This window comes from Triturus cristatus, chromosome 5_2 (assembly GCF_964204655.1).
Source record: "Triturus cristatus chromosome 5_2, aTriCri1.1, whole genome shotgun sequence".
In the NCBI taxonomy this organism is placed as follows: domain Eukaryota; kingdom Metazoa; phylum Chordata; class Amphibia; order Caudata; family Salamandridae; genus Triturus; species Triturus cristatus.
In genome coordinates, this window is record NC_140588.1 from 554,186,135 (window position 1) to 554,213,319 (window position 27,185).

Consider the following 27,185-nt stretch of genomic DNA (forward strand, 5'->3'; position numbering starts at 1 on the left):
ACATAATAATTTAGAATTGGATGCTATTCCTGCTGAACTTTCTGAATTAAATACATATGAGTCTATACTCATTCAATGTGTTCATCCGTTCCAGACCATAGTACGTATGGAGCCCAAAACTGGTAAATTACCTCCTTCAGATTTACTGAGAGGTTTAAAAGGTAGAGTGGTGTATTTGCCCTTGGATTTGAAAAAAAATATGGAAACTATTGATGCGGATACTTTGGAAACTGAACCATTAATTATTCTGGTTAATGGTGTACCTACAAAGAATAAGAAGATTTGGCAGGAGCTGGTAGATGTGCGGAAAGTACAAAGAGCAAATTTGTATTTGAAAAAAAATAACAAATGGTATGAATCAATTTATATAGAAGAAGAAGAAGAAGAAGAAGAAGATTTACAAGGAGACACAGAAACACCAACTGGACAAATTGAAAAAGTGGACAAGTCAAAGGAAGAAGAAATTTATGAACATTTTAGCATACATCCTCTCCATTCGAAAGAAGTTATGGGAGACAATATTGATCTCTTTCAGATGAAGAAAGCAAAAGGAAATCCCGTGAGTGTATGGGAGGAGAGCTTGGAAGCTCGATGTTTTCCCCAGCTGTTTCCTAAAGGAAAAGGAGGACGATACGATGAACGTCCAGAACAGATTCCAGCTTCAGAGTATCGAACTACAAGATTATATGCTGAAGATCCCAGATTTCGACAAAGTATTCCTTATTTGTTCCATCTTTTATTTGAAAGCGACTTGTCTGCACTGTCTTATGCAGTAAATCACATTTTAAAAAGTGGAGTACATTTACAAAATGTGTCTGCTAAGGATTTTATGGAGAAAGTGCAGCACCGAGATGATCATTTGGAAACACAACTGATCAATCTGATGGCTTGTCAGCGTGGGACAAATGAATATTGGTACCGACGCCATGGTGAACTAAAATGCATGTTACGCAATTTAGGAACACCAACATGGTTCCTTACCCTAAGCTGTGCCGAGTACGCTTGGGATGATTTACTGGATTTTCTACGAGAGGCCAATTCAAACATTAAAAACATCGAATACAAGACAGCAGGAGAACTGTGCTCATTGGATCCGGTTAATGTTTGCAGATATTTCAATCATAGATTTGAGGCTATGATGTCCTTCATCTGCAATAAAAAAAATCCACCCCTTGGAGAAGTAGTGGATTTCTTTTGGAGAAAAGAGTACCAGGCAAGAGGTGCTCCTCATATTCATATGCTGCTGTGGATCAAGGATGCCCCAAAGTTTGGAACAGATACTGATGAAGCAGTGTTATCTTACATTGAAGAATATGCAACATGTGCTATACCAAAAAGCACAGAAGAGAACAAGTTAAAGGAGCAAGTTCTACGTTTCCAAAGTCATCGGTGTGGAAAATACTGTCGACGGAAATACAAGAGCAAAGAAAAATACTACACTAAATGTCGATTTGGATTTCCTAGACCTGTTCTTTCAAATGGAAGAGTCAACAGTTTTATGTCAGCTGTGAGACATACTATCACAAGAAAATCACCTAAGAATACCTACAACCTTAAAAGAAAAGAAGAATCTAAAAATATAAATGACTACAACCCAGTCATTTTATCCATGTGGAACGCTAACATGGATATACAGTATGTTGCTGACAATTCCATTGCTGTTGCTCGATATGTAACGTCTTACATTACGAAATCAGAAAAAACAGAATTGAAGGAAATGTGGGAAGAGATTTCTCACGAGAAGACTGTCAGTAAGAAGCTGTACAGTTTCAGTTTGAAGATGTTATCGCATCGAGAAATTGGATCCTACGAATGTTCAGATAGGTTATCTTCTGCAAGTCTCTACTCGAAGTCAAGAAGAATAATTTGGGCAAGTTTAGGCCTTGCAGCAATGAGAAATCGGGTACTGAAATCTGTTGGAGAAATTGAATATTTGGCTGAGAATGACCCAGAAAGTACAGATATATTGAAAACAAACATGTTGGACACATATTATCCCAAGAGAAGTCATCATCTGGAGAACATGTGTCTCTATGAAGTGTTACAGAACTACATTTATTCACGGAAAGCTGCAGAAGACATCAACAGTGGAAAATATAAAGTTGTTGGTGAAGAAGGATGTTTGGTGAAGCAAACCAAAGGAAGTTTGATAAATCACCGGAAGCTGAGTTGCGACACTACCGACAAGAAAGAATTTTACTACTTGGCTCTTTTACAGTTGTTTAAACCATGGCGTACAGAGGATGAACTACTGGGAGAATTCCAGAGCTATGAAGATTCTTTTAATGCTTGTAAAGACAGCATACAATGCAGTACATTCTCAACTTATCTGCAAATGTTAAATGAAGAAATTGAACAGGAAACTACAATTGCAGCAGAAATAGCTAGAGACAGTTCTCAGGACAGCCAAAGTTCAGGAACATACAGTCAAGATCCCCTAGGACAACCAATCGTTGAAAATGAAGCATCAATAGCCATGAATGAAGTGGAAACGGCTATGAATCAAGGTCAAGAAGAATTTATAGACTTAGAAAATTTGGAAAGACAACTGAATCAAGAGCAGCAACAAATTTATGAAGAGATCAAAAACAAAATTGATCACGGATTTCTACATATCAAAAAAGAGTGCTCATGCACATCATTTCATCCAATCAGGATGTATGTAAGCGGACAAGCTGGCACTGGAAAAAGTTTCCTAATTAAAGTCATCAGAAGCTACCTAAAGCAAAAAACGGATTCTACTTTGTCTTGTGTGGTTACTGCTCCAACTGGGTTAGCAGCATATAACATAAAAGGAATCACCTTACATCGTTTGCTAATGTTGCCAGTGGAGCATGAGAACAAAATACAATTCAACAAGCTAACTGGAGAAGCATCCTTGGAAGTTTCAAGAGTATTGAAGAAGATGCAAGTTCTCATTATTGATGAGGTGAGCATGGTATCGAACTTAATGCTTGCCTTTGTGCATTTAAGAATGCAGCAAATTTTGAAGACAGACTATGACGTGTTATTTGGTGGAAAACACGTCATAGTTTTTGGGGATCTTTTGCAACTTACTCCAGTTAAAGGACAACCAGTGTTTAATACTGTGACACATGAAGACACGAAGAAGTCATTGGGAAGCATTGGAAATACAAATATTTGGTCCTTCTTTGAGTACAAGGAACTTACAACTAATATGAGGCAAGCAAACGATGAAGAATATGGAAGTATTCTGAAAGATATCAGGATTGGAATACTCACAGAAGTTGGGAAAAAAGCATTACAGAGTCGGCTGCTACATAATTTATTTCCAAAGGAAGAAATAGTTGCAGAGAAAATATACAAGAATATTGCAGAAAACAAAAGTGTCATCTGCTTAATGCCAACTCTACGTGAATGCTCAATATTTAATGAGGAGCTTTTGAAATTGGAAAAGGAAGACATCAGGAAATTGGAAGCAGTGGACAAAATTGAGGATGGAAGAATTACTGTCACAGTAACAGGCAAACTGAAAAATAAATTGGACTCACTAGAGAAGAACATCTCCAAAACAGCAGGATTAGAAAAAAATCTATATGTTTGCATGAACTGTAGAGTGTTTTTAAGGAGAAATTTGGATGTTGAGAAAGGCTTAGTGAATGGAGCAATGGGAAGAGTTGTGGGTTTTATTAATTATCAGAAAAAAGAAGGAATTGAATGTTTAAAAATAAAATTTGATCAGATAGAAGAAGTTAAAGATATTTGTCGTTGTACAGTTCGTTTTATGCTTGTGAAAGACTTATATGTACGTAGGAAGCAGTTTCCGTTTTCTCTAGCATATGCTGTAACTATTCACAAGTCTCAAGGATTGACTGTAGATTGTGCATTTGTGAACATTGGTTCAACTGTGTTCAAAGAAGGTATGGCATATGTAGCTTTGTCACGAGTCAAAACATTATCAGGTTTATTCATGATAGACTTTGATGACTCAAAAGTTAGTGCTGATACAAACTGTGTAAAGGAGTATAATAGATTAAGAAGAAGCTATGCTCCTCATTTAGGTCAGTATCCTGTGTTGGAGAAACGTGTAGTTTCTCGTAAAAGGAGAAATGAGAATATCTGTAATGAAGATATAGAGAAGAGGAAAAAAAAGAGGAGTGATGTAATTGCAAGCAAAAAGAAAAAGGAAAATGAAGAACAGGTTGTAGGATGTCATTTTGAAAATAGCTCTGGTGTCAACTGCTATGCAAATGTAGTGCTGAATGTTGCATTTTATCTGGAAAGTTTGCAAGAGCAGATAATAGTAAATCAGGGAAAAAGATTCTGTTCAGAGCTGAGTCTCCTTTTTCAAAAGCTGAGTAAAGATAAAACTCAAATAGAAAGTGCTACTGACATTAGAAAACTTTTAGATGTATGTTCAGGACGAACACAGTTTTCTCAAAATGAACAGCAAGATGCACACGAATTTTTGATGTATTTTCTTCAGGTAGTGGAAGAAGAAGGAGTTCCCATTGACATTTTTTTTGGTCTCTCTTATAAATGGGAACATAGTTGTGATAATTGTTATAATATATGTGGCTCTATTGTTGATAATGAAAGGTTTATTTATTTGACATTGCCAGAGAGTAAAACAGTCACTTTTGCAAAATTAGTTAAAGATGCTAATCATAGCATGAAATGTGGTGAGTGTAATTCTGACATGTTATCAACATTAATTTTAAGGGAATACGGACAGTATGTAATTTTAATGATGCAACGATGTAGAGCTGATGGATCAAAATTGGATACTTTAATAAAGAAGTTTACAGGACAGCAATTATCAATTTCAGGAAAAACTTTTGTAACTGTTGCAATAATTTTCCATGATGGACCTACTGTTACTTCTGGACATTACACAGTTTATCTAAAATGTGAAAAAGGCTGGACACTGTGTAATGATTCCCAATTGATTTTCAAACAACGTTTGCCTTTTGATTTAGCAAATTCCTATCTAATCTTCCTGAAACCTAAATTTTAGAGAGACTTGGCAAGATCTGGACAAAATAATTTTACCATTTTACTGGATTACCATTGCAATTTTGTAGAAAAAATATTTTTAAAATTATCAATTGGCCTAAAGGAAAGATAACCAATTGTAATGTGGACTTTTTTAATTTTTAATGCAATTTTGAAAAACCAATAATTTAGAGATAATCGGTAACTTCTGCACATTTTAAATTTTGGAATGCTATTGAACTGCCATTGGAAATTTTTTTCAAAAATGATTTAAAAAATTACTATTTGGCCATGTGGAAAAGTAAGCAATTCTATTGTGGACTAAATAAATTATTCAAAAAATTTTCGTGAACCAAAATGTTACAGAGAATCGGTGAGATCTGGACAGATTAAACTTTAGAATTTTAATGGATTTCCCTTGGAAATTTATTCCAGGAAAAAAAAAAAAAATACTATTTGGCCTAAAGGAAATAAAATCAGATGTATTTTGGAGTTATTTGAGATATAATATTGTGATTATACTTCTCAAACAAACATATCAGACGGTATTTTAAAGAAAAAAGTATTGTTTTTAGATGATATTTTTTTAGAATAATATGCATTTCTGTAATGATAAGTTTAAGTGAGAAGAGATTCTGGGCTTTTTTAATACAATCTTTGTGATTGTTAATTTTTTTTGCCCGCTGTAAAATGATGAATGCAATTGCTTTCACAATTAATAGTGAAATGCAATTTATTCTGAAAACAGCAAAAATAAGGCAAAAATATTTTTTGGTAAAAAATGTAAATATGTGTACTGTATTATTAAATGGTTTAAAAATATTAATACTTTTTTCTTTATTTTCAGATCGATATAGAAAATTTTCGGAAACTACAACCATTTTAAAAACTATTTTTTAAAAAAACAAATGAATAAATATTTTTTTGAGTGAGTATGGTAAGTCAATAATAAAAATTGTAGTCTCTCAAGGACTTTATAATGTGATAAATGATTTTTAGTGTTTTTTTTTAAAAAATAAAAAAAGGTACGCTTACCGTACGCGTATGGTAAAAAAAAAAAAAAAAAGTTTTTAAAAACAAGTAAAAAAAAGATGGAAGATAAGGTTGGCTCTTAAAAGAACCGTTGTGTTCATGCAGGTACAGAGGAAAGGAAGCATGGGAAAATCATTCAAAGCTACAAATGTGCTGATCTATTTTGTTGTTTACTAGGGAAACACTGGTCTCCCTATGACAAATTAGACCTTTACAAAATGTGCAATGAATATCAACCTTCCGAAATCGAAGGTTCATTTCCAGAGGGCCAGCAAAAGGAGATTCTCCCCCCACAGATGAAGGGCTCACCTGACCTGCAGAAGAAGGAGTAAGCCCTGCAGGTGATGGTCCAGGCTGAGCTGCTGTGGATGTACTGGCTCGTCTTTCTGAAGAGTTACCTCCAAAAAGATGACCATGTGTCCTTCTGTGTACATCCTGGAGGTGTCTCTTCATGGTGTGATTCCCAAAGGAATACTTCCTGTTAGGATTACCTCTAGAAAGTACACGCTTACACAGCTTGCAAGTAACTAAGGGTGCATTCACCTTTTGCTGGCCTTCTGGAAAAGTAAAATAATCCCAAACATAAGAAGGCTTTACTTTCCTCGCTCTCTGCCTCAAGACAGTGCTGCTGGTGCTAGCCTCACTCTCAGAAGAGCTCTGCTGTTCTGCCATCGTATCCCAAAGACAAACCAGCTCCTTCTCCCAAGGGATCACAAGCAGAAATGAGGGGAATGGGTGTGGTGTAGGAGAGTTCTAGAACTGAAAGTACTTTCAACCAATCAAAAGTTGTGTTTCATGATCACATGACCTACCGTACGCTTACGGTACGCTTACGGTGCGCTTACGGCAAAAAGTACGCATGCGCGTAAAAAAGACACGCGCTTGCGCGCATGCGCATAACAGTCACTCCCCGGCACTTCCGCGTAACGTGCGCGTGTGGCGTAAGCGCGCACGCGACCCACGCGCAGTACGCGCGGCTACGCAAAGTACGTAACTATACGCAAGCAGCGTAGATAGATTACGGGCGTTGCGTAAACCGTACGCTTACCGTGAGCTTACGGTACGCGTACTATAAAAAAAAAAAAAAAAAAAAAAAAACTGGAAATAAATTTTACATGTTTATTTTAAAAAATTTATATAAAATAAATATTTAATGATTTTAAAAATTTAAGCATAGTCTTTATAAAAGGTAAGAAAATTAAATTAAAAATATGTTTGAAAAAAATGAAGAATAAAAAAAAAAAATAGCATTTAAAAAACCTTGCAAATTCACTGAAAAAACCATGGGTTTCACACACGTTATAGTTAGGAATTAGCATTTAAAAAACCTTAGAAATTCACTGAAAAAACCATAGGTTTCACACACGTTATAGTTAGGAATTAGCATTTAAAAAACCTTAGAAATTCAGTGAAAAAACCATAGGTTTCACACATGTTATAGTTAGCTGGACATTTTACTCGTAAAAAACCAATGAAATTGCCCCGTTATAGTTAGTTCAGCTAACTATAACTCGCGCGCCCGCAATGCACTGCTGATGACGTCACATATTACATCACTCATGACATGGTCAGTGACATCACTCATGACATCACTGATGACATCTCAAATGACATCACTGATGACATCACTGATGACATCATCCTTGTGATAGAGTGGCAGACCTCCTCTCACCTTAATATAAGCTTTGATACACACATTCAAAAATAGAGACTAAAATTTTCAAAACAATGGACATACCAATACCAGTTACAACAACCTCTTCAGTAATTCTAAGATCAACATACACATCCACTCATTCACCAACAGTCCTATACAGTCACTCATACATGTACTCACTCATCATATGTACTCATACACCTATACATCCTGTTACATAATGCCACTCATCCATAGAGTTACTCACACACATAGTCAATCATGCTAGTAAAGAATCAAACATACATTCAACTGCATATACAGTTATACACACACCACCACACTTACTTCTACGGAAACTTACACATACTTACAATCTCTCCCTCTCACATATACTCACATATATACACCAATAGTCACATATACTAGTTTAAAACATATGTAGTTACTCATAAAGACACTATTGAGACAGTCATTCACTCACTAACACACCAATACACACACGCATCCACCCATGCAGTCCTGCACACATGCTCTGTTCAACACATACAAACAGTGAGTCACTCATTCATGCACCTATGCACTACGTCATACCCCCCACCGAACCATGCAGACACTCAGACTAATACTCAAAAAAAACAACTAATAACCTATATAGACACCCATGTAGCTACTCACCAACCCATGCAGCCACTTATACACAAAGTGAAAAAATGATACAGATATTTACATATTTAAATATTACTCACTAAGCCATGTATTCACTATGATACACTTAATCAGTCAGTTACACAATCAATTTTTCAAAAAGAAATCATCCATTTAGACAGTAATATACCCATTTATTCTTCTATCAACCTTGAGATATACATATATAAAACATATTTAATTTTCAGAAAAACACACATTCACTGGATGATGTCATCAGTGATGTCATCAGTGATGTCATTTGAGATGTCATCAGTGATGTCATGAGTGATGTCACTGACCATGTCATGAGTGATGTAATATGTGACGTCATCAGCAGTGCATTGCGGGCGCGCGAGTTATAGTTAGCTGAACTAACTATAACGGGGCAATTTCATTGGTTTTTTACGAGTAAAATGTCCAGCTAACTATAACATGTGTGAAACCTATGGTTTTTTCACTGAATAGCTATATATACAGAGATACATATGTACAGGTTGATTTTTACATGTTTATAAGTAAATGTGATATTGTTCCAAATAAAACTTCTAAGAACTGAATGGAAAAGAAAATTGTAATGTTCAGATAAGTCCCACTGAAATTTGTACTCAGATCCCTGTTTTCAGAGTCCAGAGTGCTAACCACGACACCATCCACCCTCCCGTACCAGGGTGAGCTTTCCATTTTGACAGAAGAGATTTGCCTCAGGGGGCAACTTATCTTTCATTGAAAAATATTATCTCACATAAAAACCACTGTTCAACAGAGTTATAACGTTATTTGAGTCTTTTGGGCAACATCCTTCCCCAACATAGTTCAATATGCAAAAGTTTACCAGAATAGGAAAGCAATCCAATTCAGTTTCTCTTTGACAGTAGAATATTAAAAACTTTGACATTTCCACATTGCTGCAGCAGTTTGCACTCCTTTCACATGGGAGGTTCCATGGTGTAATGGTTAGCACTTTGGACTTTGAATCCAATGATCCGAGTTCAAATCTCGGTGGGACCATTTTATGACTCTTGACCAAATCATTTTCTTTCAAGTGTATTCATTAATATCACATATCTAATACCGGTAGGGTGAAAAATTAATTTATTGATTATACTCTAAAAGTTTACTAGATGTGAGCAAATAATAGAATTTTTACAATACCTGGAAACTAAATGGCTCAAAATAATGAGAGATTTTACAAACTCACTCTGGTTTCTCAAACTCATCACAGGGGCCTGATGCACGACATTACTTTTTAAAATCTTACTGTTATTGATAAGGGGAACAAGGAACTTTTTAATTGCAAAGCATTCATTAAAACAAAACTTGAGGAGTCAAACTTTGTATTACGGGGACCGAAGATGTGCAGTTTGAATAATAATCTTGAAATTCAGACGTACAAAGATTTTACACACTGATTTTCAACAGTAAATCCACAACCAATAAAGTTGAATCTTTTGAAAGACATGTCAAAGGTGTGAATCTGAAATTCACTTTCAAAGAAATTCACAATGAAATGCACTGTGTAAGTCCAGCATGTTGTCAGCTAAGAAATCAGCAAAAATGAACTATCTCATTACTGGCCATATAGATGAGAAAGGAAAATAAACTCATGTTTACAATGTGGATGTGAAAGAACAGTTTCTAGGTTCAGCTTCAATATTTATGTTTATGAATAATTGATATGTTCATATTGTCTAACAGCTATCTAGATGGATAAAGCTATGTATGCATCTATACATACTTATGCGTTCATACGCATCAGTATAAAACATTGATATTAGGTTTTTTCTAGACCAAATCCTAAAAAATGAGTTAAACAGTGAATCTCATAATTGTAGTAGGTCCCACCGAGATTTGAACTCGGATCGCTGGATTCAGAGTCCAGAGTGCTAACCATTACACCATGGAACCCTCTCACACAAGAGTGCCTTTTCCATTGAGACAAAAGAGAGCGCATCAGTGATGTCCTTCTCTTATATTGATAAAAAGATATCTCATTTGAATGGTCATAGTGGATATAGATTTAATGTGATTTGATTCTTTTCAGCTATATTCTCTATAAAAGTGTTAAATATTCAAATGTTTATCTGAATATAAAAGTTATATCACAATGTTCATCTTTGCCTGTAGCATAATAAAACAGTCTACATTTCCAGACTACTGAAGCAATGTCTCTGTCTCCTGCATGGGTGGCTCGATAGAGCAATGGTTGGCAATTTGGACTTTGCATCCAATGATCCGATTTGAAACCTTGGAGGGACTTTTTTTATTACTCTTGAGCTTTTCCATTTCTTCATCTTTGTTCATTGATAGCTCAAATCCAACACCAGTAGGTTGAAAGAGTCAATTATTGAATGCTTTCAAAATGTCCATCAGCTTGAACAACTTACATCAATACAAACTTTACAATACTTTGACATCAAATTTCTTCACAAAGTAGTTAGCCATTATAAAATCATATCCTGATTTTCTCAAACGCATTTCAGACGGGTGATTCACAGCCTCACTTTTTTAAGCTTTCCCGCTATTGATAAGGCGAAAATAGCACATTTTGAATGAGAAGTTTTCTTCAATCAAACATAGAGGAACCCAAATGATGATCTCATTCAGCTAGTAAAAATGTTGTTTTATATTAGTATGGAAATCGTGAAAAGAAAATGTTTTTCATGCTGATTTACAACAGTTGATCTCCAATCGTAAAATATAAGCTTTTGTTCGGAGGCATGACAGGTACTGATCAAATTCTCATTTTTGAACTTTATTCATAAATCATATGATATGCTTTGTATACATCAACTGTATTGTTGGATCAATAATGAGTAAAAAGTGACTATCTCAATTTCAGGACATATAAAAGAGAAAGAAGTAGAAACTCATGTTTCAAATGCTGAGAGGCAACAACTGTTCATGATTTTCACCTCCACTAATTATATTTATTTTTATAATCTATATGTTTATATGTTCCTATAAATATACAGAGACATATAGCTATATATACAGAGATACATATGTACAGGTTGATTTTTACATGTTTATAAGTAAATGTGATATTGTTCCAAATAAAACTTCTAAGAACTGAATGGAAAAGAAAATTGTAATGTTCAGATAAGTCCCACTGAAATTTGTACTCAGATCCCTGTTTTCAGAGTCCAGAGTGCTAACCACGACACCATCCACCCTCCCGTACCAGGGTGAGCTTTCCATTTTGACAGAAGAGATTTGCCTCAGGGGGCAACTTATCTTTCATTGAAAAATATTATCTCACATAAAAACCACTGTTCAACAGAGTTATAACGTTATTTGAGTCTTTTGGGCAACATCCTTCCCCAACATAGTTCAATATGCAAAAGTTTACCAGAATAGGAAAGCAATCCAATTCAGTTTCTCTTTGACAGTAGAATATTAAAAACTTTGACATTTCCACATTGCTGCAGCAGTTTGCACTCCTTTCACATGGGAGGTTCCATGGTGTAATGGTTAGCACTTTGGACTTTGAATCCAATGATCCGAGTTCAAATCTCGGTGGGACCATTTTATGACTCTTGACCAAATCATTTTCTTTCAAGTGTATTCATTAATATCACATATCTAATACCGGTAGGGTGAAAAATTAATTTATTGATTATACTCTAAAAGTTTACTAGATGTGAGCAAATAATAGAATTTTTACAATACCTGGAAACTAAATGGCTCAAAATAATGAGAGATTTTACAAACTCACTCTGGTTTCTCAAACTCATCACAGGGGCCTGATGCACGACATTACTTTTTAAAATCTTACTGTTATTGATAAGGGGAACAAGGAACTTTTTAATTGCAAAGCATTCATTAAAACAAAACTTGAGGAGTCAAACTTTGTATTACGGGGACCGAAGATGTGCAGTTTGAATAATAATCTTGAAATTCAGACGTACAAAGATTTTACACACTGATTTTCAACAGTAAATCCACAACCAATAAAGTTGAATCTTTTGAAAGACATGTCAAAGGTGTGAATCTGAAATTCACTTTCAAAGAAATTCACAATGAAATGCACTGTGTAAGTCCAGCATGTTGTCAGCTAAGAAATCAGCAAAAATGAACTATCTCATTACTGGCCATATAGATGAGAAAGGAAAATAAACTCATGTTTACAATGTGGATGTGAAAGAACAGTTTCTAGGTTCAGCTTCAATATTTATGTTTATGAATAATTGATATGTTCATATTGTCTAACAGCTATCTAGATGGATAAAGCTATGTATGCATCTATACATACTTATGCGTTCATACGCATCAGTATAAAACATTGATATTAGGTTTTTTCTAGACCAAATCCTAAAAAATGAGTTAAACAGTGAATCTCATAATTGTAGTAGGTCCCACCGAGATTTGAACTCGGATCGCTGGATTCAGAGTCCAGAGTGCTAACCATTACACCATGGAACCCTCTCACACAAGAGTGCCTTTTCCATTGAGACAAAAGAGAGCGCATCAGTGATGTCCTTCTCTTATATTGATAAAAAGATATCTCATTTGAATGGTCATAGTGGATATAGATTTAATGTGATTTGATTCTTTTCAGCTATATTCTCTATAAAAGTGTTAAATATTCAAATGTTTATCTGAATATAAAAGTTATATCACAATGTTCATCTTTGCCTGTAGCATAATAAAACAGTCTACATTTCCAGACTACTGAAGCAATGTCTCTGTCTCCTGCATGGGTGGCTCGATAGAGCAATGGTTGGCAATTTGGACTTTGCATCCAATGATCCGATTTGAAACCTTGGAGGGACTTTTTTTATTACTCTTGAGCTTTTCCATTTCTTCATCTTTGTTCATTGATAGCTCAAATCCAACACCAGTAGGTTGAAAGAGTCAATTATTGAATGCTTTCAAAATGTCCATCAGCTTGAACAACTTACATCAATACAAACTTTACAATACTTTGACATCAAATTTCTTCACAAAGTAGTTAGCCATTATAAAATCATATCCTGATTTTCTCAAACGCATTTCAGACGGGTGATTCACAGCCTCACTTTTTTAAGCTTTCCCGCTATTGATAAGGCGAAAATAGCACATTTTGAATGAGAAGTTTTCTTCAATCAAACATAGAGGAACCCAAATGATGATCTCATTCAGCTAGTAAAAATGTTGTTTTATATTAGTATGGAAATCGTGAAAAGAAAATGTTTTTCATGCTGATTTACAACAGTTGATCTCCAATCGTAAAATATAAGCTTTTGGTCGGAGGCATGACAGGTACTGATCAAATTCTCATTTTTGAACTTTATTCACAAATCATATGATATGCTTTGTATACATCAACTGTATTGTTGGATCAATAATGAGTAAAAAGTGACTATCTCAATTTCAGGACATATAAAAGAGAAAGAAGTAGAAACTCATGTTTCAAATGCTGAGAGGCAACAACTGTTCATGATTTTCACCTCCACTAATTATATTTATTTTTATAATCTATATGTTTATATGTTCCTATAAATATACAGAGACATATAGCTATATATACAGAGATACATATGTACAGGTTGATTTTTACATGTTTATAAGTAAATGTGATATTGTTCCAAATAAAACTTCTAAGAACTGAATGGAAAAGAAAATTGTAATGTTCAGATAAGTCCCACTGAAATTTGTACTCAGATCCCTGTTTTCAGAGTCCAGAGTGCTAACCACGACACCATCCACCCTCCCGTACCAGGGTGAGCTTTCCATTTTGACAGAAGAGATTTGCCTCAGGGGGCAACTTATCTTTCATTGAAAAATATTATCTCACATAAAAACCACTGTTCAACAGAGTTATAACGTTATTTGAGTCTTTTGGGCAACATCCTTCCCCAACATAGTTCAATATGCAAAAGTTTACCAGAATAGGAAAGCAATCCAATTCAGTTTCTCTTTGACAGTAGAATATTAAAAACTTTGACATTTCCACATTGCTGCAGCAGTTTGCACTCCTTTCACATGGGAGGTTCCATGGTGTAATGGTTAGCACTTTGGACTTTGAATCCAATGATCCGAGTTCAAATCTCGGTGGGACCATTTTATGACTCTTGACCAAATCATTTTCTTTCAAGTGTATTCATTAATATCACATATCTAATACCGGTAGGGTGAAAAATTAATTTATTGATTATACTCTAAAAGTTTACTAGATGTGAGCAAATAATAGAATTTTTACAATACCTGGAAACTAAATGGCTCAAAATAATGAGAGATTTTACAAACTCACTCTGGTTTCTCAAACTCATCACAGGGGCCTGATGCACGACATTACTTTTTAAAATCTTACTGTTATTGATAAGGGGAACAAGGAACTTTTTAATTGCAAAGCATTCATTAAAACAAAACTTGAGGAGTCAAACTTTGTATTACGGGGACCGAAGATGTGCAGTTTGAATAATAATCTTGAAATTCAGACGTACAAAGATTTTACACACTGATTTTCAACAGTAAATCCACAACCAATAAAGTTGAATCTTTTGAAAGACATGTCAAAGGTGTGAATCTGAAATTCACTTTCAAAGAAATTCACAATGAAATGCACTGTGTAAGTCCAGCATGTTGTCAGCTAAGAAATCAGCAAAAATGAACTATCTCATTACTGGCCATATAGATGAGAAAGGAAAATAAACTCATGTTTACAATGTGGATGTGAAAGAACAGTTTCTAGGTTCAGCTTCAATATTTATGTTTATGAATAATTGATATGTTCATATTGTCTAACAGCTATCTAGATGGATAAAGCTATGTATGCATCTATACATACTTATGCGTTCATACGCATCAGTATAAAACATTGATATTAGGTTTTTTCTAGACCAAATCCTAAAAAATGAGTTAAACAGTGAATCTCATAATTGTAGTAGGTCCCACCGAGATTTGAACTCGGATCGCTGGATTCAGAGTCCAGAGTGCTAACCATTACACCATGGAACCCTCTCACACAAGAGTGCCTTTTCCATTGAGACAAAAGAGAGCGCATCAGTGATGTCCTTCTCTTATATTGATAAAAAGATATCTCATTTGAATGGTCATAGTGGATATAGATTTAATGTGATTTGATTCTTTTCAGCTATATTCTCTATAAAAGTGTTAAATATTCAAATGTTTATCTGAATATAAAAGTTATATCACAATGTTCATCTTTGCCTGTAGCATAATAAAACAGTCTACATTTCCAGACTACTGAAGCAATGTCTCTGTCTCCTGCATGGGTGGCTCGATAGAGCAATGGTTGGCAATTTGGACTTTGCATCCAATGATCCGATTTGAAACCTTGGAGGGACTTTTTTTATTACTCTTGAGCTTTTCCATTTCTTCATCTTTGTTCATTGATAGCTCAAATCCAACACCAGTAGGTTGAAAGAGTCAATTATTGAATGCTTTCAAAATGTCCATCAGCTTGAACAACTTACATCAATACAAACTTTACAATACTTTGACATCAAATTTCTTCACAAAGTAGTTAGCCATTATAAAATCATATCCTGATTTTCTCAAACGCATTTCAGACGGGTGATTCACAGCCTCACTTTTTTAAGCTTTCCCGCTATTGATAAGGCGAAAATAGCACATTTTGAATGAGAAGTTTTCTTCAATCAAACATAGAGGAACCCAAATGATGATCTCATTCAGCTAGTAAAAATGTTGTTTTATATTAGTATGGAAATCGTGAAAAGAAAATGTTTTTCATGCTGATTTACAACAGTTGATCTCCAATCGTAAAATATAAGCTTTTGGTCGGAGGCATGACAGGTACTGATCAAATTCTCATTTTTGAACTTTATTCACAAATCATATGATATGCTTTGTATACATCAACTGTATTGTTGGATCAATAATGAGTAAAAAGTGACTATCTCAATTTCAGGACATATAAAAGAGAAAGAAGTAGAAACTCATGTTTCAAATGCTGAGAGGCAACAACTGTTCATGATTTTCACCTCCACTAATTATATTTATTTTTATAATCTATATGTTTATATGTTCCTATAAATATACAGAGACATATAGCTATATATACAGAGATACATATGTACAGGTTGATTTTTACATGTTTATAAGTAAATGTGATATTGTTCCAAATAAAACTTCTAAGAACTGAATGGAAAAGAAAATTGTAATGTTCAGATAAGTCCCACTGAAATTTGTACTCAGATCCCTGTTTTCAGAGTCCAGAGTGCTAACCACGACACCATCCACCCTCCCGTACCAGGGTGAGCTTTCCATTTTGACAGAAGAGATTTGCCTCAGGGGGCAACTTATCTTTCATTGAAAAATATTATCTCACATAAAAACCACTGTTCAACAGAGTTATAACGTTATTTGAGTCTTTTGGGCAACATCCTTCCCCAACATAGTTCAATATGCAAAAGTTTACCAGAATAGGAAAGCAATCCAATTCAGTTTCTCTTTGACAGTAGAATATTAAAAACTTTGACATTTCCACATTGCTGCAGCAGTTTGCACTCCTTTCACATGGGAGGTTCCATGGTGTAATGGTTAGCACTTTGGACTTTGAATCCAATGATCCGAGTTCAAATCTCGGTGGGACCATTTTATGACTCTTGACCAAATCATTTTCTTTCAAGTGTATTCATTAATATCACATATCTAATACCGGTAGGGTGAAAAATTAATTTATTGATTATACTCTAAAAGTTTACTAGATGTGAGCAAATAATAGAATTTTTACAATACCTGGAAACTAAATGGCTCAAAATAATGAGAGATTTTACAAACTCACTCTGGTTTCTCAAACTCATCACAGGGGCCTGATGCACGACATTACTTTTTAAAATCTTACTGTTATTGATAAGGGGAACAAGGAACTTTTTAATTGCAAAGCATTCATTAAAACAAAACTTGAGGAGTCAAACTTTGTATTACGGGGACCGAAGATGTGTAGTTTGAATAATAATCTTGAAATTCAGACGTACAAAGATTTTACACACTGATTTTCAACAGTAAATCCACAACCAATAAAGTTGAATCTTTTGAAAGACATGTCAAAGGTGTGAATCTGAAATTCACTTTCAAAGAAATTCACAATGAAATGCACTGTGTAAGTCCAGAATGTTGTCAGCTAAGAAATCAGCAAAAATGAACTATCTCATTACTGGCCATATAGATGAGAAAGGAAAATAAACTCATGTTTACAATGTGGATGTGAAAGAACAGTTTCTAGGTTCAGCTTCAATATTTATGTTTATGAATAATTGATATGTTCATATTGTCTAACAGCTATCTAGATGGATAAAGCTATGTATGCATCTATACATACTTATGCGTTCATACGCATCAGTATAAAACATTGATATTAGGTTTTTTCTAGACCAAATCCTAAAAAATGAGTTAAACAGTGAATCTCATAATTGTAGTAGGTCCCACCGAGATTTGAACTCGGATCGCTGGATTCAGAGTCCAGAGTGCTAACCATTACACCATGGAACCCTCTCACACAAGAGTGCCTTTTCCATTGAGACAAAAGAGAGCGCATCAGTGATGTCCTTCTCTTATATTGATAAAAAGATATCTCATTTGAATGGTCATAGTGGATATAGATTTAATGTGATTTGATTCTTTTCAGCTATATTCTCTATAAAAGTGTTAAATATTCAAATGTTTATCTGAATATAAAAGTTATATCACAATGTTCATCTTTGCCTGTAGCATAATAAAACAGTCTACATTTCCAGACTACTGAAGCAATGTCTCTGTCTCCTGCATGGGTGGCTCGATAGAGCAATGGTTGGCAATTTGGACTTTGCATCCAATGATCCGATTTGAAACCTTGGAGGGACTTTTTTTATTACTCTTGAGCTTTTCCATTTCTTCATCTTTGTTCATTGATAGCTCAAATCCAACACCAGTAGGTTGAAAGAGTCAATTATTGAATGCTTTCAAAATGTCCATCAGCTTGAACAACTTACATCAATACAAACTTTACAATACTTTGACATCAAATTTCTTCACAAAGTAGTTAGCCATTATAAAATCATATCCTGATTTTCTCAAACGCATTTCAGACGGGTGATTCACAGCCTCACTTTTTTAAGCTTTCCCGCTATTGATAAGGCGAAAATAGCACATTTTGAATGAGAAGTTTTCTTCAATCAAACATAGAGGAACCCAAATGATGATCTCATTCAGCTAGTAAAAATGTTGTTTTATATTAGTATGGAAATCGTGAAAAGAAAATGTTTTTTCATGCTGATTTACAACAGTTGATCTCCAATCGTAAAATATAAGCTTTTGGTCGGAGGCATGACAGGTACTGATCAAATTCTCATTTTTGAACTTTATTCACAAATCATATGATATGCTTTGTATACATCAACTGTATTGTTGGATCAATAATGAGTAAAAAGTGACTATCTCAATTTCAGGACATATAAAAGAGAAAGAAGTAGAAACTCATGTTTCAAATGCTGAGAGGCAACAACTGTTCATGATTTTCACCTCCACTAATTATATTTATTTTTATAATCTATATGTTTATATGTTCCTATAAATATACAGAGACATATAGCTATATATACAGAGATACATATGTACAGGTTGATTTTTACATGTTTATAAGTAAATGTGATATTGTTCCAAATAAAACTTCTAAGAACTGAATGGAAAAGAAAATTGTAATGTTCAGATAAGTCCCACTGAAATTTGTACTCAGATCCCTGTTTTCAGAGTCCAGAGTGCTAACCACGACACCATCCACCCTCCCGTACCAGGGTGAGCTTTCCATTTTGACAGAAGAGATTTGCCTCAGGGGGCAACTTATCTTTCATTGAAAAATATTATCTCACATAAAAACCACTGTTCAACAGAGTTATAACGTTATTTGAGTCTTTTGGGCAACATCCTTCCCCAACATAGTTCAATATGCAAAAGTTTACCAGAATAGGAAAGCAATCCAATTCAGTTTCTCTTTGACAGTAGAATATTAAAAACTTTGACATTTCCACATTGCTGCAGCAGTTTGCACTCCTTTCACATGGGAGGTTCCATGGTGTAATGGTTAGCACTTTGGACTTTGAATCCAATGATCCGAGTTCAAATCTCGGTGGGACCATTTTATGACTCTTGACCAAATCATTTTCTTTCAAGTGTATTCATTAATATCACATATCTAATACCGGTAGGGTGAAAAATTAATTTATTGATTATACTCTAAAAGTTTACTAGATGTGAGCAAATAATAGAATTTTTACAATACCTGGAAACTAAATGGCTCAAAATAATGAGAGATTTTACAAACTCACTCTGGTTTCTCAAACTCATCACAGGGGCCTGATGCACGACATTACTTTTTAAAATCTTACTGTTATTGATAAGGGGAACAAGGAACTTTTTAATTGCAAAGCATTCATTAAAACAAAACTTGAGGAGTCAAACTTTGTATTACGGGGACCGAAGATGTGCAGTTTGAATAATAATCTTGAAATTCAGACGTACAAAGATTTTACACACTGATTTTCAACAGTAAATCCACAACCAATAAAGTTGAATCTTTTGAAAGACATGTCAAAGGTGTGAATCTGAAATTCACTTTCAAAGAAATTCACAATGAAATGCACTGTGTAAGTCCAGCATGTTGTCAGCTAAGAAATCAGCAAAAATGAACTATCTCATTACTGGCCATATAGATGAGAAAGGAAAATAAACTCATGTTTACAATGTGGATGTGAAAGAACAGTTTCTAGGTTCAGCTTCAATATTTATGTTTATGAATAATTGATATGTTCATATTGTCTAACAGCTATCTAGATGGATAAAGCTATGTATGCATCTATACATACTTATGCGTTCATACGCATCAGTATAAAACATTGATATTAGGTTTTTTCTAGACCAAATCCTAAAAAATGAGTTAAACAGTGAATCTCATAATTGTAGTAGGTCCCACCGAGATTTGAACTCGGATCGCTGGATTCAGAGTCCAGAGTGCTAACCATTACACCATGGAACCCTCTCACACAAGAGTGCCTTTTCCATTGAGACAAAAGAGAGCGCATCAGTGATGTCCTTCTCTTATATTGATAAAAAGATATCTCATTTGAATGGTCATAGTGGATATAGATTTAATGTGATTTGATTCTTTTCAGCTATATTCTCTATAAAAGTGTTAAATATTCAAATGTTTATCTGAATATAAAAGTTATATCACAATGTTCATCTTTGCCTGTAGCATAATAAAACAGTCTACATTTCCAGACTACTGAAGCAATGTCTCTGTCTCCTGCATGGGTGGCTCGATAGAGCAATGGTTGGCAATTTGGACTTTGCATCCAATGATCCGATTTGAAACCTTGGAGGGACTTTTTTTATTACTCTTGAGCTTTTCCATTTCTTCATCTTTGTTCATTGATAGCTCAAATCCAACACCAGTAGGTTGAAAGAGTCAATTATTGAATGCTTTCAAAATGTCCATCAGCTTGAACAACTTACATCAATACAAACTTTACAATACTTTGACATCAAATTTCTTCACAAAGTAGTTAGCCATTATAAAATCATATCCTGATTTTCTCAAACGCATTTCAGACGGGTGATTCACAGCCTCACTTTTTTAAGCTTTCCCGCTATTGATAAGGCGAAAATAGCACATTTTGAATGGGAAGTTTTCTTCAATCAAACATAGAGGAACCCAAATGATGATCTCATTCAGCTAGTAAAAATGTTGTTTTATATTAGTATGGAAATCGTGAAAAGAAAATGTTTTTCATGCTGATTTACAACAGTTGATCTCCAATCGTAAAATATAAGCTTTTGGTCGGAGGCATGACAGGTACTGATCAAATTCTCATTTTTGAACTTTATTCACAAATCATATGATATGCTTTGTATACATCAACTGTATTGTTGGATCAATAATGAGTAAAAAGTGACTATCTCAATTTCAGGACATATAAAAGAGAAAGAAGTAGAAACTCATGTTTCAAATGCTGAGAGGCAACAACTGTTCATGATTTTCACCTCCACTAATTATATCTATTTTTATAATCTATATGTTTATATGTTCCTATAAATATACAGAGACATATAGCTATATATACAGAGATACATATGTACAGGTTGATTTTTACATGTTTATAAGTAAATGTGATATTGTTCCAAATAAAACTTCTAAGAACTGAATGGAAAAGAAAATTGTAATGTTCAGATAAGTCCCACTGAAATTTGTACTCAGATCCCTGTTTTCAGAGTCCAGAGTGCTAACCACGACACCATCCACCCTCCCGTACCAGGGTGAGCTTTCCATTTTGACAGAAGAGATTTGCCTCAGGGGGCAACTTATCTTTCATTGAAAAATATTATCTCACATAAAAACCACTGTTCAACAGAGTTATAACGTTATTTGAGTCTTTTGGGCAACATCCTTCCCCAACATAGTTCAATATGCAAAAGTTTACCAGAATAGGAAAGCAATCCAATTCAGTTTCTCTTTGACAGTAGAATATTAAAAACTTTGACATTTCCACATTGCTGCAGCAGTTTGCACTCCTTTCACATGGGAGGTTCCATGGTGTAATGGTTAGCACTTTGGACTTTGAATCCAATGATCCGAGTTCAAATCTCGGTGGGACCATTTTATGACTCTTGACCAAATCATTTTCTTTCAAGTGTATTCATTAATATCACATATCTAATACCGGTAGGGTGAAAAATTAATTTATTGATTATACTCTAAAAGTTTACTAGATGTGAGCAAATAATAGAATTTTTACAATACCTGGAAACTAAATGGCTCAAAATAATGAGAGATTTTACAAACTCACTCTGGTTTCTCAAACTCATCACAGGGGCCTGATGCACGACATTACTTTTTAAAATCTTACTGTTATTGATAAGGGGAACAAGGAACTTTTTAATTGCAAAGCATTCATTAAAACAAAACTTGAGGAGTCAAACTTTGTATTACGGGGACCGAAGATGTGCAGTTTGAATAATAATCTTGAAATTCAGACGTACAAAGATTTTACACACTGATTTTCAACAGTAAATCCACAACCAATAAAGTTGAATCTTTTGAAAGACATGTCAAAGGTGTGAATCTGAAATTCACTTTCAAAGAAATTCACAATGAAATGCACTGTGTAAGTCCAGCATGTTGTCAGCTAAGAAATCAGCAAAAATGAACTATCTCATTACTGGCCATATAGATGAGAAAGGAAAATAAACTCATGTTTACAATGTGGATGTGAAAGAACAGTTTCTAGGTTCAGCTTCAATATTTATGTTTATGAATAATTGATATGTTCATATTGTCTAACAGCTATCTAGATGGATAAAGCTATGTATGCATCTATACATACTTATGCGTTCATACGCATCAGTATAAAACATTGATATTAGGTTTTTTCTAGACCAAATCCTAAAAAATGAGTTAAACAGTGAATCTCATAATTGTAGTAGGTCCCACCGAGATTTGAACTCGGATCGCTGGATTCAGAGTCCAGAGTGCTAACCATTACACCATGGAACCCTCTCACACAAGAGTGCCTTTTCCATTGAGACAAAAGAGAGCGCATCAGTGATGTCCTTCTCTTATATTGATAAAAAGATATCTCATTTGAATGGTCATAGTGGATATAGATTTAATGTGATTTGATTCTTTTCAGCTATATTCTCTATAAAAGTGTTAAATATTCAAATGTTTATCTGAATATAAAAGTTATATCACAATGTTCATCTTTGCCTGTAGCATAATAAAACAGTCTACATTTCCAGACTACTGAAGCAATGTCTCTGTCTCCTGCATGGGTGGCTCGATAGAGCAATGGTTGGCAATTTGGACTTTGCATCCAATGATCCGATTTGAAACCTTGGAGGGACTTTTTTTATTACTCTTGAGCTTTTCCATTTCTTCATCTTTGTTCATTGATAGCTCAAATCCAACAGCAGTAGGTTGAAAGAGTCAATTATTGAATGCTTTCAAAATGTCCATCAGCTTGAACAACTTACATCAATACAAACTTTACAATACTTTGACATCAAATTTCTTCACAAAGTAGTTAGCCATTATAAAATCATATCCTGATTTTCTCAAACGCATTTCAGACGGGTGATTCACAGCCTCACTTTTTTAAGCTTTCCCGCTATTGATAAGGCGAAAATAGCACATTTTGAATGAGAAGTTTTCTTCAATCAAACATAGAGGAACCCAAATGATGATCTCATTCAGCTAGTAAAAATGTTGTTTTATATTAGTATGGAAATCGTGAAAAGAAAATGTTTTTTCATGCTGATTTACAACAGTTGATCTCCAATCGTAAAATATAAGCTTTTGGTCGGAGGCATGACAGGTACTGATCAAATTCTCATTTTTGAACTTTATTCACAAATCATATGATATGCTTTGTATACATCAACTGTATTGTTGGATCAATAATGAGTAAAAAGTGACTATCTCAATTTCAGGACATATAAAAGAGAAAGAAGTAGAAACTCATGTTTCAAATGCTGAGAGGCAACAACTGTTCATGATTTTCACCTCCACTAATTATATTTATTTTTATAATCTATATGTTTATATGTTCCTATAAATATACAGAGACATATAGCTATATATACAGAGATACATATGTACAGGTTGATTTTTACATGTTTATAAGTAAATGTGATATTGTTCCAAATAAAACTTCTAAGAACTGAATGGAAAAGAAAATTGTAATGTTCAGATAAGTCCCACTGAAATTTGTACTCAGATCCCTGTTTTCAGAGTCCAGAGTGCTAACCACGACACCATCCACCCTCCCGTACCAGGGTGAGCTTTCCATTTTGACAGAAGAGATTTGCCTCAGGGGGCAACTTATCTTTCATTGAAAAATATTATCTCACATAAAAACCACTGTTCAACAGAGTTATAACGTTATTTGAGTCTTTTGGGCAACATCCTTCCCCAACATAGTTCAATATGCAAAAGTTTACCAGAATAGGAAAGCAATCCAATTCAGTTTCTCTTTGACAGTAGAATATTAAAAACTTTGACATTTCCACATTGCTGCAGCAGTTTGCACTCCTTTCACATGGGAGGTTCCATGGTGTAATGGTTAGCACTTTGGACTTTGAATCCAATGATCCGAGTTCAAATCTCGGTGGGACCATTTTATGACTCTTGACCAAATCATTTTCTTTCAAGTGTATTCATTAATATCACATATCTAATACCGGTAGGGTGAAAAATTAATTTATTGATTATACTCTAAAAGTTTACTAGATGTGAGCAAATAATAGAATTTTTACAATACCTGGAAACTAAATGGCTCAAAATAATGAGAGATTTTACAAACTCACTCTGGTTTCTCAAACTCATCACAGGGGCCTGATGCACGACATTACTTTTTAAAATCTTACTGTTATTGATAAGGGGAACAAGGAACTTTTTAATTGCAAAGCATTCATTAAAACAAAACTTGAGGAGTCAAACTTTGTATTACGGGGACCGAAGATGTGCAGTTTGAATAATAATCTTGAAATTCAGACGTACAAAGATTTTACACACTGATTTTCAACAGTAAATCCACAACCAATAAAGTTGAATCTTTTGAAAGACATGTCAAAGGTGTGAATCTGAAATTCACTTTCAAAGAAATTCACAATGAAATGCACTGTGTAAGTCCAGCATGTTGTCAGCTAAGAAATCAGCAAAAATGAACTATCTCATTACTGGCCATATAGATGAGAAAGGAAAATAAACTCATGTTTACAATGTGGATGTGAAAGAACAGTTTCTAGGTTCAGCTTCAATATTTATGTTTATGAATAATTGATATGTTCATATTGTCTAACAGCTATCTAGATGGATAAAGCTATGTATGCATCTATACATACTTATGCGTTCATACGCATCAGTATAAAACATTGATATTAGGTTTTTTCTAGACCAAATCCTAAAAAATGAGTTAAACAGTGAATCTCATAATTGTAGTAGGTCCCACCGATATTTGAACTCGGATCGCTGGATTCAGAGTCCAGAGTGCTAACCATTACACCATGGAACCCACACACAAGAGTGCCTTTTCCATTGAGACAAAAGAGAGCGCATCAGTGATGTCCTTCTCTTATATTGATAAAAAGATATCTCATTTGAATGGTCATAGTGGATATAGATTTAATGTGATTTGATTCTTTTCAGCTATATTCTCTATAAAAGTGTTAAATATTCAAATGTTTATCTGAATATAAAAGTTATATCACAATGTTCATCTTTGCCTGTAGCATAATAAAACAGTCTACATTTCCAGACTACTGAAGCAATGTCTCTGTCTCCTGCATGGGTGGCTCGATAGAGCAATGGTTGGCAATTTGGACTTTGCATCCAATGATCCGATTTGAAACCTTGCAGGGACTTTTTTTATTACTCTTGAGCTTTTCCATTTCTTCATCTTTGTTCATTGATAGCTCAAATCCAACACCAGTAGGTTGAAAGAGTCAATTATTGAATGCTTTCAAAATGTCCATCAGCTTGAACAACTTACATCAATACAAACTTTACAATACTTTGACATCAAATTTCTTCACAAAGTAGTTAGCCATTATAAAATCATATCCTGATTTTCTCAAACGCATTTCAGACGGGTGATTCACAGCCTCACTTTTTTAAGCTTTCCCGCTATTGATAAGGCGAAAATAGCACATTTTGAATGAGAAGTTTTCTTCAATCAAACATAGAGGAACCCAAATGATGATCTCATTCAGCTAGTAAAAATGTTGTTTTATATTAGTATGGAAATCGTGAAAAGAAAATGTTTTTCATGCTGATTTACAACAGTTGATCTCCAATCGTAAAATATAAGCTTTTGGTCGGAGGCATGACAGGTACTGATCAAATTCTCATTTTTGAACTTTATTCACAAATCATATGATATGCTTTGTATACATCAACTGTATTGTTGGATCAATAATGAGTAAAAAGTGACTATCTCAATTTCAGGACATATAAAAGAGAAAGAAGTAGAAACTCATGTTTCAAATGCTGAGAGGCAACAACTGTTCATGATTTTCACCTCCACTAATTATATTTATTTTTATAATCTATATGTTTATATGTTCCTATAAATATACAGAGACATATAGCTATATATACAGAGATACATATGTACAGGTTGATTTTTACATGTTTATAAGTAAATGTGATATTGTTCCAAATAAAACTTCTAAGAACTGAATGGAAAAGAACATTGTAATGTTCAGATAAGTCCCACTGAAATTTGTACTCAGATCCCTGTTTTCAGAGTCCAGAGTGCTAACCACGACACCATCCACCCTCCCGTACCAGGGTGAGCTTTCCATTTTGACAGAAGAGATTTGCCTCAGGGGGCAACTTATCTTTCATTGAAAAATATTATCTCACATAAAAACCACTGTTCAACAGAGTTATAACGTTATTTGAGTCTTTTGGGCAACATCCTTCCCCAACATAGTTCAATATGCAAAAGTTTACCAGAATAGGAAAGCAATCCAATTCAGTTTCTCTTTGACAGTAGAATATTAAAAACTTTGACATTTCCACATTGCTGCAGCAGTTTGCACTCCTTTCACATGGGAGGTTCCATGGTGTAATGGTTAGCACTTTGGACTTTGAATCCAATGATCCGAGTTCAAATCTCGGTGGGACCATTTTATGACTCTTGACCAAATCATTTTCTTTCAAGTGTATTCATTAATATCACATATCTAATACCGGTAGGGTGAAAAATTAATTTATTGATTATACTCTAAAAGTTTACTAGATGTGAGCAAATAATAGAATTTTTACAATACCTGGAAACTAAATGGCTCAAAATAATGAGAGATTTTACAAACTCACTCTGGTTTCTCAAACTCATCACAGGGGCCTGATGCACGACATTACTTTTTAAAA

At 34.3% G+C, this 27,185-nt stretch overlaps 14 non-coding genes across 14 annotated transcripts; 8 read left to right on the plus strand and 6 right to left on the minus strand.

The window, feature by feature from the left end:
• Window positions 1-9,250: 9,250 nt before the first annotated feature.
• On the plus strand, window positions 9,251-9,322 carry TRNAQ-UUG (transfer RNA glutamine (anticodon UUG)). Its single transcript has one exon. It is a non-coding gene; the product is annotated as a tRNA-Gln (tRNA).
• An 825-nt stretch (window positions 9,323-10,147) lies between these two features.
• TRNAQ-CUG (transfer RNA glutamine (anticodon CUG)) lies at window positions 10,148-10,219 on the minus strand. Its single transcript has one exon. It is a non-coding gene; the product is annotated as a tRNA-Gln (tRNA).
• A 1,548-nt stretch (window positions 10,220-11,767) lies between these two features.
• Window positions 11,768-11,839, plus strand: TRNAQ-UUG (transfer RNA glutamine (anticodon UUG)). The gene has a single exon. It is a non-coding gene; the product is annotated as a tRNA-Gln (tRNA).
• Window positions 11,840-12,664: 825 nt separating this feature from the next.
• TRNAQ-CUG (transfer RNA glutamine (anticodon CUG)) lies at window positions 12,665-12,736 on the minus strand. Its single transcript has one exon. It is a non-coding gene; the product is annotated as a tRNA-Gln (tRNA).
• Window positions 12,737-14,284: 1,548 nt separating this feature from the next.
• TRNAQ-UUG (transfer RNA glutamine (anticodon UUG)) lies at window positions 14,285-14,356 on the plus strand. The gene has a single exon. It is a non-coding gene; the product is annotated as a tRNA-Gln (tRNA).
• Window positions 14,357-15,181: 825 nt separating this feature from the next.
• On the minus strand, window positions 15,182-15,253 carry TRNAQ-CUG (transfer RNA glutamine (anticodon CUG)). The gene has a single exon. It is a non-coding gene; the product is annotated as a tRNA-Gln (tRNA).
• Window positions 15,254-16,801: 1,548 nt separating this feature from the next.
• TRNAQ-UUG (transfer RNA glutamine (anticodon UUG)) lies at window positions 16,802-16,873 on the plus strand. The gene has a single exon. It is a non-coding gene; the product is annotated as a tRNA-Gln (tRNA).
• An 825-nt stretch (window positions 16,874-17,698) lies between these two features.
• On the minus strand, window positions 17,699-17,770 carry TRNAQ-CUG (transfer RNA glutamine (anticodon CUG)). Its single transcript has one exon. It is a non-coding gene; the product is annotated as a tRNA-Gln (tRNA).
• A 1,549-nt stretch (window positions 17,771-19,319) lies between these two features.
• On the plus strand, window positions 19,320-19,391 carry TRNAQ-UUG (transfer RNA glutamine (anticodon UUG)). The gene has a single exon. It is a non-coding gene; the product is annotated as a tRNA-Gln (tRNA).
• An 825-nt stretch (window positions 19,392-20,216) lies between these two features.
• On the minus strand, window positions 20,217-20,288 carry TRNAQ-CUG (transfer RNA glutamine (anticodon CUG)). The gene has a single exon. It is a non-coding gene; the product is annotated as a tRNA-Gln (tRNA).
• Window positions 20,289-21,836: 1,548 nt separating this feature from the next.
• On the plus strand, window positions 21,837-21,908 carry TRNAQ-UUG (transfer RNA glutamine (anticodon UUG)). The gene has a single exon. It is a non-coding gene; the product is annotated as a tRNA-Gln (tRNA).
• Window positions 21,909-22,733: 825 nt separating this feature from the next.
• On the minus strand, window positions 22,734-22,805 carry TRNAQ-CUG (transfer RNA glutamine (anticodon CUG)). The gene has a single exon. It is a non-coding gene; the product is annotated as a tRNA-Gln (tRNA).
• Window positions 22,806-24,354: 1,549 nt separating this feature from the next.
• TRNAQ-UUG (transfer RNA glutamine (anticodon UUG)) lies at window positions 24,355-24,426 on the plus strand. The gene has a single exon. It is a non-coding gene; the product is annotated as a tRNA-Gln (tRNA).
• Window positions 24,427-26,869: 2,443 nt separating this feature from the next.
• TRNAQ-UUG (transfer RNA glutamine (anticodon UUG)) lies at window positions 26,870-26,941 on the plus strand. The gene has a single exon. It is a non-coding gene; the product is annotated as a tRNA-Gln (tRNA).
• Window positions 26,942-27,185: the final 244 nt, after the last annotated feature.